General features: G+C 40.7%; 1 pseudogene; it reads left to right on the forward strand.

The window, feature by feature from the left end:
• Positions 1 to 12,001: 12,001 nt before the first annotated feature.
• On the forward strand, positions 12,002 to 14,717 carry LOC102860478 (annotated as a pseudogene).
• The last annotated feature ends 2,659 nt before the right edge of the window (positions 14,718 to 17,376 follow it).

Genomic DNA, 17,376 nt, shown 5'->3' on the forward strand with positions numbered 1-17,376 from the left:
TATATATACCATTTGTGAGATATATATAGCTATTCTTGTATTATTATAGGGACCTCTGGTGGCCTTGTGGGTAAAGGACTTCATGGCCAACTGAAAGGCAGGCAGTTCACATTCCACCAGCTATTCTGTGGGACAAAGGACAGTCTCCTCCAGTGTAATTTAGAGCATCTGAAAATCCACTGGAGGGTCAGCTATGAGCCAATTCTGATTCAATGGCAATGAGTTTGAAATTTTTTTGTTGTCTTTGAAAATTTGACCATGCAATATTTGTCCTTCCCCCATAGAGTTCTAATGGCTAATTTTCAAAAGCATATCACCAGGCCCTTCTGTGGAGTCTCAAGGTTAACTTTAACTTCCCCTCTTTTGGTTAGCAGCTGAGTGTGTAATCTAAATGGGATTGCAAACGTGGCATAGTCTCTAATTAATACTGCAAAGAAAACCAAGTAAGCAGTTATTTCTCTAATACTAGAAGGGCTAGTTCCAAGAGATGGACATCAAACTCAGAAAAGTAAAGAGTGAGCTAAAGAGAAGGAAACCTTCAATGAGATGGATTGAACATTGATCCTCAATGAGCTGGCTGCAACAACAGGCATAAGAACAGAGGTGACTGTGAGGCTGGTACAGGAGCAGGCAGGGGTTCTTCTGTTGTACACAGGGTCACTATGAGTTGGAGACAACTCAGTGCCATTCAACAACAATAACTGAAATTAAAGGAAAAGAGAAAGAGAATGGTGGAGTATATAAGATCAATGCTCATCTTTCACAACAAAGAGCTATCAGATAATGGTTACCTTCGATCACCCCAGAAATAACAATAATAAAGTGGAGAACACACTTACAGATTGTATTATATGCAAAAGCTAATCTATCTATCTATCTATCATCAATCAATCAATCATATATAATCTTCTACACAAATCAACAGGAAGAGCAACAATCCTGTAAGGGGGAAAAATATACAGAGAATGTCAACAAATAGTTAATAAAAAAGGAAATTTTTAAATGGTCCTTAAATATATTACAAGATAGAAGACCTGACTCAAAGTCAGACAAATGCAAATCTAAACAACACTGAGCTAACAGTTTTCAACAAAGCATAAAAATAAAGCATAAAATTTCAGTAAAGCATAAAAATCTTTACAAGATTTCAAAGAAGAGAGTGCAAAATGTTGGTAGAAGTGAAACTGGTATAATTTCTACACAGAACGGTTGGTCACATCTGTAAAAATTATATAAAGCACATAATCTCTGGCTCTTGCCTAGGAGAATGGCTCAAATATGGAGTCCAAAAGGTTATTTACTGCAACACTATTTACTGTAAGGTTATTTACTGCAACACTATTTTTGGAAATAACAAAACACAGGGAACAATAGAAATGGCCCTCAGTAAGGGATTGGTTAAATACGTCATGGTACTTCCAAGTACAACAGCGCACACCCATGAGAAACTAATCTATCAACATCTTGTCAAGGTCATCAATGATTCCATGTTGCTAAATCCCAAATTAAAAATCTTTTCAACACCTTTGATCCATCAGTAGCGTTTGATGTGATTAAATTACAAAAAGCCAACCAGTGTCCTTGGATCCTAACTCATGATGACTTCGTGTGTGTCAGGTGGTAGAACTAGGCTCTCTAGATTGTCAGTGACTGATTTTTTTTTTTTAGAAAGTATATCAATATTCAGGTTTCACTCTGGAGCATTTAGAAAGTAGATCAGCAGGCCATTTTTCTGAGAGCCTCCAGGCATATGTGAACTTCCAGGATTTCAGTGAGCATCCAGGCATGCTAACTCTGCACCGTCCTGAGTGGCTAAGGACCCCTTCGTTTCCCTTTGGCTTCTGCAACTCCATGTACATTGCTATCTTGTTCTCCCAGGGCTCAGCCATTGCTCCTCATCTCTTCCACTCTCTCGCTGGTACTCACGTCCATTCTCAGATTCTTAAAATCCTCAATAATGTTCCCCATTAGAAATTAACGTTGTGATACCACCAGCTTCACCTTTTGAACCTATTGAATCTAATTCAATATGGTCTTTTATTGAGGCTCCCAAATTTCCCTTATCAGTCTGAGTTCAATGCTGAACTCTAGCTCTTTATCCACCTACCTATATAACACCTTCCTTTTGATACTGTTTTAATTATTTAATGCAGCTATGACAGAGATACCACAAGCGGATGGCTTTACCAGGCACAAACATATTCTCTTACAGATCAGGAGGCGGGAGGCTTTCCTTTAACAGGCCCAATGTTTCTTGGAGATCTCCATGTGTCTTTGACTTTCCTAGTGTCAAGGAGCTTCTTCAAGTAGGAGCCTAGGTCCTGAAAAATGCGCTCCACTCCTGGCAATTCTTTATTATAGCAATTCTTTTTAGTTAGCGAGATTGTACCCTCCTTTTCAGCTCCTTTCCTCCTCCACTGTCTCTAATGAGATAAATGTTATTATAGGCCTCACCCTAGGGAAACTTCCCTTATGATCAGGTCAGGGCTGGGGTAACATTAAGGGATATTGTATTCCACTATTAATCTTTTTATAAACTATTTCATTTATTAGATCATGGAGATGACATGATCTAATAGGATCACATTATATCAATTATATCATAACATACATGTATTTTGGGGGATGACACAGTTTAATCCATGACAGATATCTACTGTTGTTGTTAAGTACCATCAAGTTGTTATAGCAGATAACGTGAGATTTAAAGACTCAGCCAATACTGGAGATTAACAAACCTTTTATTATGTGCAGGTCAAGAATGCCAGCTATTGCCTAAACCGTTCTGACCCTGAGGGGAAGCAAAGATTGGGTTTATAGACAGATATTGAGCATGGGGTTACATGAAGTTCATTGTGGTTGGCAGTTGAGATTTCTTCACATTTGGGAGTTGTTATTGTTTCTGACTTCTCACGAGTGTCCAAGCCCTGGGCCAGGTACAAGACGTAGTCAGGGAGTAGTAACCAAGTTGGGTCGGCATCTACTAGGGAATACAAACCTTAACAACCCATATTATTGCCAAAATTAGTAAGGCATAACATTTCTTAAAACGGCTGTCAGAACAAAGTGGCTTCTCTAATTCTAACATATAGAATGTCTTCTCTAACGTTAATATTTTAAGCTGCTACTACAAAGTCAGAACCAATTCATAGTTGGTTTTCAAAAGCAATAAATCACATGGGAGAAGATTGCCCATCTTTCATCCATACAGAAACTGATAGAGGCATCTCCAAATTAACATGTTGGCAATGAAATTACAGTCTTTTCTGCCAAAACTCTCCCTCCCAATGCTAGCTCCAGTGGAAGGGAACTCATTCTTCAAGTTGCTCAAACCTAAAGCTTTCGAGTCCTCCTTTATTACTCTTTTTCACTTGGACCCTATCTATCTACAGTCTGACATCAAGGTCTTTCAATTTTACTTCCAAAATGTACCCAAAATAAATTATTATCTTTTGTTGCTTTTGAGAGGTGTTGTCAAATCGACTATGAATCATAGTGAACCTGTGAACAACAGATCTGAACCTTGCCCTGTTTGACAGCATTCTCATGAGGCTGCTATAGTAGTGGTCATTGTCCTTTCTGTCTATCTATCTATCTATCTATCTATCTATCTATCTATCTATCTATCTATTATCTATTATCTATCTATCTATCTATCATCTATCTAATCTATCCATCATCTATGTATCTCTCTATGTATCTATCTATCTATCTCATTGAGGATCTTTTCTTTCGCCAACCTGATGCTCTATCTTTTCCAGTAACATGTGTTTCCCTAAGGACAGTCCCTCCTGAAATAAGCCTAAAGTAAGTGACAGAAAGTTTCCCCCTTCCTGCCTCTAAGGAGCAATTCCTTCTGGACGGATCTATTTGTTCTTTGGCAGTCCATCATCTTTACATATCTTTATTTATGATCCATCATACATTCATTGAACCCCACACATCCCTCTTGCTCCTGTCTACCTTCATCTCCTTCCTGGGCCATCACAGGAAAGTGTCCTTGGCCTTCCTGCCCCTATCTGCCCTATAAAATCTGTTCTTGTGCTCACCAGAGTTGGTAAAAATAGACTTTCTCAGGACACTTTGTTGTACAGTTGCATACATCTGGGGACTAAAAGAGTTGATAAGTTTCAAACCGAAAGGAATAAAACATACACTATAATAATAAACATATGCTGTAATTGGTTTCCATTTTCTCAAAACCACTACTGCCACTGTGAATCTGTGACAAAACTCATTCACCTCCAGGGCTCAAATACCAATCAGACAACAGACAGGCCTGTAAGGTGATCATTAACAGGTTCCCACTCCTTAAAATAACCAACTATGTCAGTTCAAAAGAACAGCATTTGCCCAAGGCTGGAAAAGTCAGAAGGCAGGAAGAGGTATGTTATAAGGATTAATGGAAATAAGACTCACAGGAAAGGAGTAGGGAAAATGCAGTTACATTGTAGGTATTGTAATTAATTATAAAACAAAGTGTGTATCGATGGTTGAGCCAATTTTTTTTAAACTTTCACTCAAACGAAAAAGGAAAAAAAAATTGGGAAAATCAAGAGAAAGAGAGAGGGCAGGGAAAGGACCTGGTAGCTTAGTGGTAAACAGTTGAACTACCAATCCAAAAGCAGACAGGTCTAACCACCAGCTGCTCTACAAGAGAAAGACGAGTAAGCTTCTCCCACATGATTTACAGTCTCTAAAAACTCAGAGATTCATCCACGAGTTGGTTCCAACTCAAGTTAACAACAACTGCAAATAAAGGGAGCTCTGGTCATGCAGTTGTAGGGAGCTGTGCTGCTAACCCAAAGACCATGCCTTTCTGACAGTGTGAATCCACTAGCAGCTCTGAGGCAGAAATAAAAGCAATCTCCTCCCTTGCGAGGGTCAACTATTAGTTGATTCCAATTCAGTGACAGTAGGTTTGAATATTTCCTACAAACAAGAAAAAGTAACACCTCAAAAATGAAGGAAACACATATCTATCCCCAAATTTTATAATGAGCCAAGCTATCAGTTAAGTAAAAGAGTATATTAAAGACATTCTTAGAATGTGCAAGGTATCCAGAATGTACCTACCATGAAGCCTTTCTCAACAAGCTACAGGATGTGCTCCATCAGAATGAGAGTATCACTGAGAAAGAGGAAGGCTGGACCCAGGACACGGGTCTCTGGACACAGGAGAGAAAGGATTTGAATGTCCAGGATGATGGTGAAGGAGATTGAAGCATGACAGATAAACATCCATACCCCTCAAGGGACAGATGTGCTAGGGCTTCCGTCACCAGCATACCCACTGCCATTGTACTATTTGTTTTGCTTTGCTTTATTTGACCTGAGGAGGCTGGGTGAGCATGAAACACATTCTTGTCTATACTTGACTTAGCTTGTGTGTGACTTGCCCATTTCCTGTTCTCCTTCTGTGTACTGCTCCTGGATCCTCCAAGGATACTCCTCCTCCCCCGCACCCCCAGTAAATGTGCTGGATTGCTCAGTCCTGAGAGTTTGTGGAAGTGTGGGTGTTCTTAGGAGCAGGACACACGAGCTGACCACATTCCTGCTGTGCTCCCTACTGCAGCCCCAAGAAAGACCCTGTCTGTTATGACCCGCATGCTTTCCATGTCCTCACCCAAGGATTTTCAGAAGGGGTTTGTGGAAACTTGCCAGATTACAATCCAGATGTGACCCAGATCCTCCTTTCTCAGAGGTCTTTGTTAATTAAGACTGTCCAGAGTGCCCTTTTTTCAATTACTAATTTTAATGAACGTTTACAGAGACTTTGGATTTCCTTTCATTCATTATTACATTTTTCTTCCTGCCCATCCCTCCTCCACAGTTCACTCTGCTCTTTGAAAAGTAAAATAAAAATTCTTTCATTGGTATATAATTGCCCCCCGCCCCACCCTGAGTACACTCCACTATGCAGCCTTCATTCTGGAATCCTGTCATGACAATAATACCCAATCATATATAGCTTTTAAACAGTTCTCTCTCTCATCTGTTTCATTGCAGTATACATAATTTATCCCATCTTTCTCAGTCTCACCCCAACCCTGATGTCAGTCCCGTTCTACAACAGTGATCCTATGCAGTATTTGTTCTTTTGTGACTGAGATATTTCACTCAGCATAATGTCCTCCAGGGCCACCCATTTCAAGCTGCCTTTTCTTTACAGCGCTGAACGGTTGTAATTCTTTAATCAGTTTTTAGAAATCAAACCGTACAGTAGAAAACCTGATGAAAAGGAATTTCTCAGGAGTCCTTGAACTGGTCAAAAGGCTGGCGGTTTAAGGCCACACCAAGGCATCTGGGAAGAAAGACCTAGTGATCTGCTTCCAAAAGATCACAGCTGTGAAAATTCTATGGAGTGCAGTTTTACTTTAAAAGACATGAGGTCACCATAAATTGGAACAGACAGCAACTAGTTGAGGGTTCTAGTTTTTCCACAACTTTTCCAACACTCATTTTTTGGTTTGGTTTATCATAGGCTCATAGGAAAGCCTTGGGAGAATGTCAGAATGTGTGGTAAGTGTTGAATTAGAGAGTTGCCCACAGTGGTTAAGGCCCCAGAAAGAGAGTACCCTAAGAGTGCATCCAAGTTCATTTGTTTACTAGCAATGTGATCTCAGGTAATGAGTTCACATCTCTGAAAGTCAATTTCCTCTTCTTGAAAATGTAGTAAAGAATTCATGCAACCACACACATCGTGACTGATACATAGTGAGTCTCCAAGTGGTTATGGATGATTATGAGGGTAAAGCCTCAGGTGGGTGGGATACTGGATGTTCTGGGGGCTGTCCTGGGTTTGTCACCTGAAGTTTCCAAGACTGAGATGGTGAGTCATCCTTCCTTTCTGTCACAATGAGAGTCAGGGTGGCATGTTCCAGGTGGCATATTGTATCCACCCCTCACTTCTGATGGCTCATAGGTCCCCTGATGCATGGTGTCATAGTGAAATCATAGAGTCCAGCATTTAGTGTGCACTCTTGTTCCACCTACTCCCACACTCCCGGGAATCAGAGGGGATAAGCAGGGTAAGCCTACAGCATGGCTCGTTGGTTAACCCAAGAATGGTTTTTACATTTTCAAATGGTTAGGGAGAAAATAAAAAGAAGAATATTTTGCGACACACTTGAAAATTATATGAAATTTGCGTTTCAGTGTCAATAAAGTTTTATTGGAATGCAGCCATGCTCACTTGGTTACATCTTGTCTCTGTTAGCTTTCATGATACAATGACAAAGCTGAGCAGCTGTGACAAGACCGCATAGCTTGCTATATTTGCTAGTTGATTCCTTACTAATAAATCTATGGGTGGAACAAAGGTTAAGCACTTAGCTAATAACTGAAAAATTGTTGGTGTGACTCTACCTGGAGGTGCCTCAGAAGAAAGGTCTGGTGATCTACTTCCGAAAGATCAGTCACTTAAAGATTAGTCATCCTATGGACATAGTTCTATTTTGACATACATGAAGTTTACCATGAGTTGCCATTATAACTCAGCAGCAATTGTTTTTATCTGACCCTTACGACAAAAAAAAAAAAAAATCAACTTGATTCTGCTTAAACCAAAACCCTACCGCCATCTAGGCAATTTCACTTCATGGCCACTTTGTAGACTAAAGTAGAACTACCCATAGGGTTTCCAGGTTGTAAATCTTTATGGAAGCAGACTCTCGTCTTTCTCATTTGGAGTGACTGGTGAGTTTGAACTACTTATCTTTCTGTTGTTGTTATGTGCCATCGAGTCTCTCGAGTCTCTCGCTGCCCTATCCTGTGCTAATCTCACTATCTCTGACACACCTACCCCTATTACCCCAGTCACTGAATCAATCCTCCTCATTGAGGCTCTTCCTCTTCTGCACTGTCCCTCCACCCTCCCAAGAATGACATCCCTCACCAAGGATTGGTCCCTCCTTGCAACATGTCCAAAGTATGTCAGACGAAGCTTCAGAATTCTTGCCTCCAAGGAGCAGCCTGACTTCACCCTCTCCAAAACAAACTTATTTGTTTTCTTAGCAGTCCCTGGTATATTCAATACTCTTCTCCAGCACCACAACTCAAAGGTATCAACTCTCTTTTTATCATACTTAGTCATTGTCCAGCTCTCTGATGCATAGCAAGTGATTGCAAAGACCATGGCATGTATCAGGCGCACCTTAGTCTCCAGACTGACATCCTTGCACTTCAGTACTTTAGAGAGGTCTCTAACGGAAGACTATCCCATTGCAATATGTCTTTTAATTTCCTGGCTGCTGGTGCCAAGAGTGTTGACTGTAGAACTAAACAAACCAAAGCTGTGAACAAGCTCAATCTCTTCACCATCCATTTTGATGCTGCCACTCAGCCGAGTGGAATCTTTTGTTTTCTTGATATTGAGCCTCAATTCATACTGAAGACTGCAGTCCTTGACCTTCCACAGCAAGCGCTTCAGGTCCTCCTCAGTTTCAGCAAGCAGGTTTGTGTCATCTGCATAATGCAGATTGTTGATAATTCTTCCTCCAATCCTGATGTCACATTTCTCCTCATAGAGCCCAGCCTCCTGGATAATCTGTTCTGCATAAAGATTGAAAAGGTGTGGAGACAGGATACAGCCCTGGCGCACCCCCTTCCCAATTTTGATCTTTTGGTTAGCAGCCAAAATATTCAACTACTATAGCACCAGGCTCCCTTGACTATGCATGTTGTTTTGTGCTGTCAAGTCGGGACCAAACGATAGCTGATCCTCCCTCGGGTTTTCAGAGACTGTAAACAACTCAGGAAGAGATTGTTCATCCTTATCCCATGAAGTAGTTGGTAGACTTAAACCGTGTGCATTTGAATTGCTGCACAGCTTCTTAGCACTGAGTGTGGAAGTGGATTTTATATTAGTTAGGGAGGGCTTCACCAAGAAAGGGATATTTGAGTGAAGTCTGAAGGATGGAGGGAGATTTGTGAACACTGGGGGAAGAAATGTTCCAAAAGACAGTGAGAACACATGTGCAGAGGCCAGAGGCAGGAAGTAAGGAAGTGTGACTAGTAGAACAGGGTGAAGAGGCAGAGAGCGAGAGGGGATGGGAGAGAGAGGTAAAGGGCAGTTCACAGAACCCGGCTTTTCTCTTGAGAAAGGTGGAGCCACAGAACAGTTCTGAGTAGAAGGGAAAGACCTGATTTAGATTTTACTGAAGCTGCATCTGTCTGCCACATTTTACTATTCTTATTACTCATCCATTAAGCTCTGTAGGGAGATCTGGTGTCGTGGCTAAGGAGTTGTGCTGCCAACCAAAAGTCGGGCAGTTCAAATCCATGAGCTGCAGCTTTGTTCACAATAGCAAGGAGTTGGAAACAACCTAAGTGCCCATCAACAAACGAATGGCTAGAGAAGCTGTGGTATATTCGCACAATGGAATACTATGCTGCATTAAAAAACAAGGAACTCATGCAATATTATTCAAAATGGTTGACTCTGGAGAACATTATGCTGAGTGAAATATCCCAGTCACAAAAGGACAAATATTACATGATGCCACTGTTGTAGAATGGGACCGTCCTTGGGGTTAGGGAGACACTGAGTAAGATGGGTTCAATAATGTATACTGCACTGAAGCAGAGGAGAGAGAGAACCGTCTAAAAGAGAGATGTAACTGGGTATTTCTGTCATCACAGGAGACTAGAGCGAGGGCTGCATGGTGGAGGGGACCTGGGGGAGGGTTTGTAAAACAATGAAAGAATCTTTTCTTTTACTTTTCCATAATTTTTGGACTCATGTACTTATAACTTGTTAGTCAAATTTGTGTCTTCTAGGTTGCAACACCCCCATGATACATCTTGAAGGATATGTATATGTACAGCCAAGCACAATCAATAAGAGTGCATCTGAATTCCAAAATCAATCTCCATAATAGTCTATGTGTTTCCTACTGCCAAAGGGTCCCTTTAGAGTAGTGAGAGAAGATCTTCACCCTGAAACCCACAGCGTCCCTTTTCAGCAGGAAGTAGCTAAGAGAATACGCCGTCCCCTTTTCCTTATGACTCAGGGTGAAGTCTCTCTCAGGGAGGAGTGATAGGGAATGGCAAAGGATACACTGACAAAGAAGATTAATCAGAACTGGCTTCGACAAGCACTGTGGCATTTGGACAAGAACAAACTGGGAGGAGGGTAGAGAGAATAGTGCAACAATGAGTGAGTGGAAGCCCAAAATCTCTGTAAATGTATATGAAAATTAATAAAATATAATTAAAAAAAAAGAAAAAAAAATCCATGAGCTGTTCTGAGGCAGGAAGACAGACAATAGCTTCCTGTGCTATTTACAGCCTCTGAAAACCCATTGGGGGATCAGCTACGCAGTGCTTCTGACATGATGGCAATGAATTGAGTTTGAATTGAGCAACCTCTCCAGCTTTTTTTTTTAATGAAATAAAAAACTGGGAATAATTTTATAAATATTTTCAAAATTTTATTTTGTGCCATGTCCCGTTGTTCTTAGCACACTGTATTTGATAACTCTTATAATCATCCCAGAAAATCATTACAATGTGTCAGGTAAGAAGGATATTACATTATTCTCGTTCAACAGATGAGGAAATTGAGGCACTGAGAAGTGAGGGTCCTAACTGTTGGAGTTGGGTTTGAACTCAGACCATCTGATTCCAGAGCCCTGATTTTAACCATTGATACCATTTCTCTTCTCCACAGCCTGGAGGACAGATGCTGAATACTCCCAGGAGGTTTATCCACTGTTGCCCAAACCTCGAGCCAACCCTCCATCGGGCTTCTGAGGCTGTACATCTTCACAAGAGGCCACTTAACTTTCGTGTAGCAGCTGGTGGATCGGAACTGCCAGCCTATGGCTAGCAGCACAACTCCTAACACACTAAGCCACCAGAGTCCCTGACTTGAGAGGACATAAACACAAATGGCTACTGGGTGGTTAAATCGAATCCTTCAGCAATAATTGCAGCTCTTATTTATTGGACACTTTCTTTGAACCCTACTCTGGGTTAAACACTATATTTAGTGATGAAGTCATTTAAGTGTTGGACTGTACATTAAAAAGACAGCAGGTCAAACCCACCAGTTTCTCTAGAGAAGAAAGATGCGCAGTTTCCTATAAAGATTTATAGCTTTGGAAACCTTATGGAGATTGCATGAGTGGAGCTGGCAGTGGGTTTGAGTTTTTGGTTTAATGAGGTGGCACTGACTTATTTTAGAGATTAGCTCTATAAGATGAAGGTAAAGGAAAGCACTTGGCAAAGGTTACTCAATCAAGAAGTGACAGAGAGAGAATTCTAACCTATGGTTGTTAGTTTCTTAAACCATTAAACCATCATGCTCTTTCTACTTCCTAACTTTTCTATAACAAAGTAATATTAATAAGGTGATATTAAGAGACTCTGGTGGGGAAGTTCATAGGGAGTTGCACTGTTGACCCAAAGATTTGGCCGTGCTGGTGGTTCAACTACTAGTAGCTACTCAGGAAAAGATAAGTAATCTCTTTTCTTACCTCAGAAACCCAATGGAACTTCAGCTGTAAGCTGGTTTTTAGACTTGATGGTAATGAGCGAGAATGTGATAGTACTTTCATAACAGAAAAATACTTTGAAACAAAAGCTTTCTTCACAGAGTATAACCATATGCTTCTATTTTATTAAGTATACATACATTAATTACTTTGATAAAATTAAAAACCCTATCTCACACCATATCCCAAAATTAGTTCTAGAAACATTGTCAACCTAAATGTAACACAAAAGAATAAAGCCTTGAGGAAATATTAGTGAATATCAGCACTTCTTTGAGGTATGAAAATATTTCTTAAACAAGGTCCCAAAATCTTTATCCATAAAGGAAAAGACTATAAGTTGAACCTAAAGTTAAGACCTTCAGGCCACTTAAAAAAAAATACCACACAGAAAGTGAATAGGCAAGTTACAGAAGCTGTTTGCAGCACAGCTATTTCCAATTTTCCTGTCATTCTTAATAGAAACGTTCATATCCACGATATAAAAAAACCTGGTGGCCGGGATGGCCTGTGAAAATCAGAGAAAACTTGCCTGCCAGAAAAATATGAAGAAAACCCCGGAGGTTACTAGCAAGCTGGACTGCTTCTCAGAGAAAGCAGAAGGATTCTGAGATTATGCAACAAAGGAAGAAGGCAGCCAAAGAGAAGTCTTTGCAGAAGGAGAAGAATGATGACTGGTTAATTTGGAAAACCTGAGTGCTACTGGAGGCAAAAATGAAGAGTCTTCGTCTCCCATACTTTGGCATGTTGCTAGGAGGTGCTACTCCTTGGAGAGAGACATGATACTGGGAAGGGTGGAGGGTCAGAAAAGAAAAGGAAAACCCTCAGACAAGTGGATTGACATGGTGAGTGCCGCAACGGGCTTGTGTGTGTCAGAAGTATGACTTCTGACAGGATGGAACAGGGATCAGATCTTTTGTTCATAGGGTCACTATGAGTCATACTTGACTCAATGGCACCTAACAACAAAAAACCCTGCCAACCAGGTGTATCATACACTCTAAGATCAAGATTTTGCAGACTGAACAGTCATTGTTTGTTGTTGTTAAGTGCCGTTGAGTCGCAGACGACTCATAGCGACACTATGAAGGAGAGTCCTCGACCCTTGGGTGCCTTTCATCCTCTCTCCAGGTTCATAGGGTTTCCGAGACAAGCTGTTATGGAAGTGGATGCCACTCCTCCTTCCAAGAACAGTCATTACATATGTTATAATTTATCCTTATAAAACAATCTATTTAAAACTTTACTTTTTGACCCGATTTAGTGTGTTATTTTAGAACTTCTCTTTGAAAAAAAAAACCCCACCAACCATGCATGTAAAAAAAAAAACCCAACAAATTAATTTTAAAAATTTTAAAATTTTTAAAAAAATTTAAAGATTTTTTCTAAAGCCAACAAATTAATTTTAAAAATTTTAAAATTTTTAAAAAAATTTAAAGATTTTTTCTAAAGCCAACAAATTAATTTTAAAATTTTTAAAATTAAAAAAAATTTTTACATTACTCTGATTTATTTACAAACTTTGAATACATTGCTTTTCACAAAAGATCCTTCCCATTTCCTTCACCCCATCCACCCATCAAAATTGTGCAACCCTATGATTAACACCCTATCCCCCCCATCCTCAGCCCTCTATTTCCACTATTCTTTAGCCATAAAAATATCATTCAACATGAACGAAACTTGAAAATATTATGCAGGGTCATACATTAATAAATACTGTATGATTCCACTTACATCAAACAGGAAAACGTTTGTTGCTGTGGCTGCTGTTACGTCCCACCAATTGGACTATGACTCACTGAGACCCTTTGAACAACAGATTTGAACCTTACTGTGTCCGGTGCCATTCTCACAACCTCTGACATGCTTGAGCTCGTTGTCAAAGTCACGGTGTAATCTATCTTGTTGAAGCACTTCCTCTCATTCTCTGAACCTCCACATTTCTCAGCAGGATTTCTTCATCTGAGGACTGGGCCCTCCTGATAACATCCCAAAGTATGGAAGACAAAGTTTCACTGTCATTACTTCTAAGGAGAACCCTGGTTCCGCTTCTTCCAAGACAGACTTGCAGTCCCTGAGATACTGACCAGCATCACAATTCAAAGGCACTGACTCCTCTATATCATGTTGTTGTTGTTGTTGTTGTTAAGTGTCGTCGAGTCGTACGTGACTCATAGCGACCCTGTGAACGAAAGACCTGAGCACTTGTATAACTTTCATCCTTTCTCCAGGTTCATAGGGTTTCCGGAGGCAAGTTATTTCAGAAGTAGATGCCAGTCCTGCTTCCAAGCTTGTTTTAATCAGCAAACTCCACCAAACACTGCCCACGATGGGTAACCATTATCACATTTGACCCATCAGTGTCGCAGTGTTCAGCATCAGAGCAACCACAAGTTACCTCTGCATGGCAAGTGGACAGTATCTTCTATATAGAGAAAGTAAATGTAAAAAGAACCAAGTTTGCCTGGGTTTACTAGCAGTAGTCCTCTGTTGATTTGCTATGCTGGTGGCTTACCAGTAGCTATGTTACTGGAAGCTACAGCATCAGTATTGCAAATACCAGGAGGGTCATCAATGGCTCAGATTTCAACTGAGCTTCCAGACTAAGGCAGACTAGAAAACAAGACTGACCATCCACTTCTGAAATAATTGGCCAGCAAAAACCTTATGAATAGCAGTGGAACATTGTCTAAAATAGTGCTGGGAGATGAGCTTCTCAAATTGACGGGCACTTAAAATATCCTCAAGAAGATGGATTGAGCTTTTCTCTTGCACTCAGTGCACCAAAGTCCTGGTCCTCTCCCAACATCCTGTAGCCAACAGTGAGCACACTTTCATCTCCATCCACCTGGAAGGCATGTAGTGTGGCCTGGTGGACATCATCAAGTCCTTGTGGCCATGAAGCTCCTTCAGGCCTCCAAGGAATACCTGAAGCTTCACTACATTGAGTTGAAAGACCGTGCATTCTTCCTGGGGCTGGTGAAGTACAAGAACTCAGGACCAATTGTGGCCATGGTCTGGGAGGGACTGAATGTGTTCAAGACTGAGTGAGAGATGCTTGGAGAAACTGACCCAGCAGATTCTAAGCCAAAGATCATGGGGATTTCTGTCTTTAAGTTGGCAGTGATTTAGTAAAAAGTGCTGAGAAAGGAATAAGTTTAGCCAGAGGAACTGGTTGACTACAAGCCTTGTGACCATGATTGGATCTATGCATAAGAAGTGACCACGTCCTCCCATTTTGAGACAGCCCCATGTGCTCCTGTACACAGCTCTTCCTTCCAGGCTTGGAAACATGAGGATTGAGAATCCTTTGCCAAAGCATATTTACCAATAAAGCCTTTGGAAACTAGCAAAAGAAAAAAAAAAAGAAGATGGATTTGCAACAATGGTTTCAAGCTCAGCAGAGACTATGAGATGGTACAGGAATTGGGATGGTTGCATTCTGTTGAATATTGGGTAGTTATGAGTTGGAGATGACGCGATGGCACTTACCAACACCAACAGGAGTGCTAGGAAGGGAGAAAAGGGAAGTTCTGTTAAGGATGATGGAAACATTTGGAAACAGAGTAGAGCAGAGCCTGTGGTGATGAAAGAAGAAGTTCAAGCTGCTCTGAAAGAATTGGCAAAAAACAAGGCCCCAGGAATTGACGGCATACCGAGTGACATATTTCAACAAACAGATGCTGCCCTGGATGTGCTCACCAACTTGTACCAAGAAATTTGGCCTACTGACTGGAAGAGATCTATATTTGTTCCCATTCCAAAGAAAAGTGATCCGACAAAGTGTGGAAACTATCAAACAATATCACTGATACCACATGCAAGCCAGATTCTGCTGAAAATTATCCAAAAATGACTGGAACAGCACAGCAGTAGAGAACTTCCAGATGTGCAGGCTGGATTTAGAAGAGGCTGTGGCACTAGGGATATTATAGCTAATGTCAGATGGATCTTGGATGAAAGTAGAGAGTACCAGAAGAATGTCTATCTGTGTTTCATTGACTATGCAAAGGTATTTGACTGTGTGGATCACAACAAACTGTGGCTGACTCTGAGAAGAATAGGAATCCCAGAACACTTGATTGTACTTATGTGAAACCTATACCTGGACCAAAAGGCAGTTGTTAGAACAGAGTAAAGAAATAGTGCATGGGTCAAAATTGGGAAGGGTTTATGTCAGGTATGTGTACTGTCTCCATGTCTTTTCAATATATATATACGGAACAGATTATCCAGGAGGCTGGGCTCTTTGAGGAGAAATGTGGCATCAAGATTGGAGGTAGACTCGTCGCAATCTGCGTTATGCAGATGACATAACCCTGCTTGCTGGAACTGAGGAGGACTGAAATGCTTGCTGCAGAAGGTCAAGGACTGCAGCCTTCAATATGGATTGAAGCTCAACATCAAGAAAACAAAGATTCTCACTACTGGGCCAACTGGCAGCATCATGATAGATGATGAAGAGATTGAGATTGTTGACAGCTTCAGTTTGCTTGGCTCTATAGTCAATACTCTTGGTACCAGATGCCAGGAAATTAGAAGATGTATTACACTGGGAAAGTCTGCTGTCAGCCACCTCTCCAAAGTACTGAAGAGCAACAATGCCAGTCTAGAGACCAAGGTGAGCCGGATACAGGCCATACTTGCTATGCTTCAGAGAGCTGGACAATGACTAGGTAAGATAGAAGGAGAGTTGATGCCTTTGAGCTATGGTGCTGGAGAAGAGTATTGAATATACCATGGACTACTAGCAGAACAAACAAGTTCGTCCTAGAGAGGGTAAAGCCAGGCTGGCCCTTGGAGGCAAGTATTCTGAAGCTTCGTCTGACACACTTCAGACATGTTGCAAGGTGGAATCACTTCTTGGAGAGGGAGGGTGGAGGGACAGTGCAGGAGAGGAAGATCTTCGATGAGATGGACTGATTCAGTGACTGGAGTAATGGGGATAGGTGTGTCAGAAACAGTGAGACTGGCACAGGTTAGGGCAGGATTTAGGGCTGTTGAACATAGGATCACTATGAGTCACAGGCAAGTCGACGGCACATAACAACAAGCAACAAAATATCATTAATGTCATAGTACTGGGGGTTTGTTTTGTAAATATAATCTCAATCCAGTTAAGTAAAAAAACAAAAGAACAAAAAGACAACTCAATAGAAAATGGGGTAAGACAGTAAAATAATCACATGACAGAAAAGGATATACAAAAGGCCAATATGCAAACAAAAGATTTTCAACTTTATTACTAATAGAGAAATGCAAATTAAAATCATAGTAAGAAACCATTAACACACCCATTAGGATAGCAAAAAATAAAACACCTGACAATGCAAAGTGTTGATGAAAATGAGGAGCAATGAGCATGTTCAAACATGGCTGGTGGAAAGAGAAGAAATTACTACATTCACTTGGGAAAACTCTTTGGGAGTGTCTTTGAGAGATAAACCCATATATTCTCTGACACAGTCATTCTCCATCTGGGTTTATTTCCACACGAGTACATGTTTGTGCCATTGACTGAGATATTTCATAAACAACATCATATTCCTACTAGAATGTTAAAAGAAACACACGATTTGTAAGAGATGGTGGTGGTGGGGATAAATGGAAAACAACTGTACACCCCAGCAATAGCCGGTAAAATGAATAGTGGTATATTTATATAACGGAATATAACTCAGTTGTGACAAGAAATGGATTGTGACCTGGATGAATTTCACAATCATAATATTGAGCAAAAGAAATCAATACTGAGTTCATACTGTAGAATTCTATCAGGTACTAAACAAAGACTAAACTGCTGAGGATGCAGATACATAGTTGGTAAAACCCAAGTCAGATAAGGGCACTCTGATAGCCTGGTGGGTAAGGAGTT

The sequence above is a fragment of the Elephantulus edwardii genome, unplaced genomic scaffold, assembly GCF_000299155.1.
Source record: "Elephantulus edwardii isolate Elephantulus edwardi_28Jun2011 unplaced genomic scaffold, EleEdw1.0 scaffold00308, whole genome shotgun sequence".
Lineage (NCBI taxonomy): Eukaryota > Metazoa > Chordata > Mammalia > Macroscelidea > Macroscelididae > Elephantulus > Elephantulus edwardii.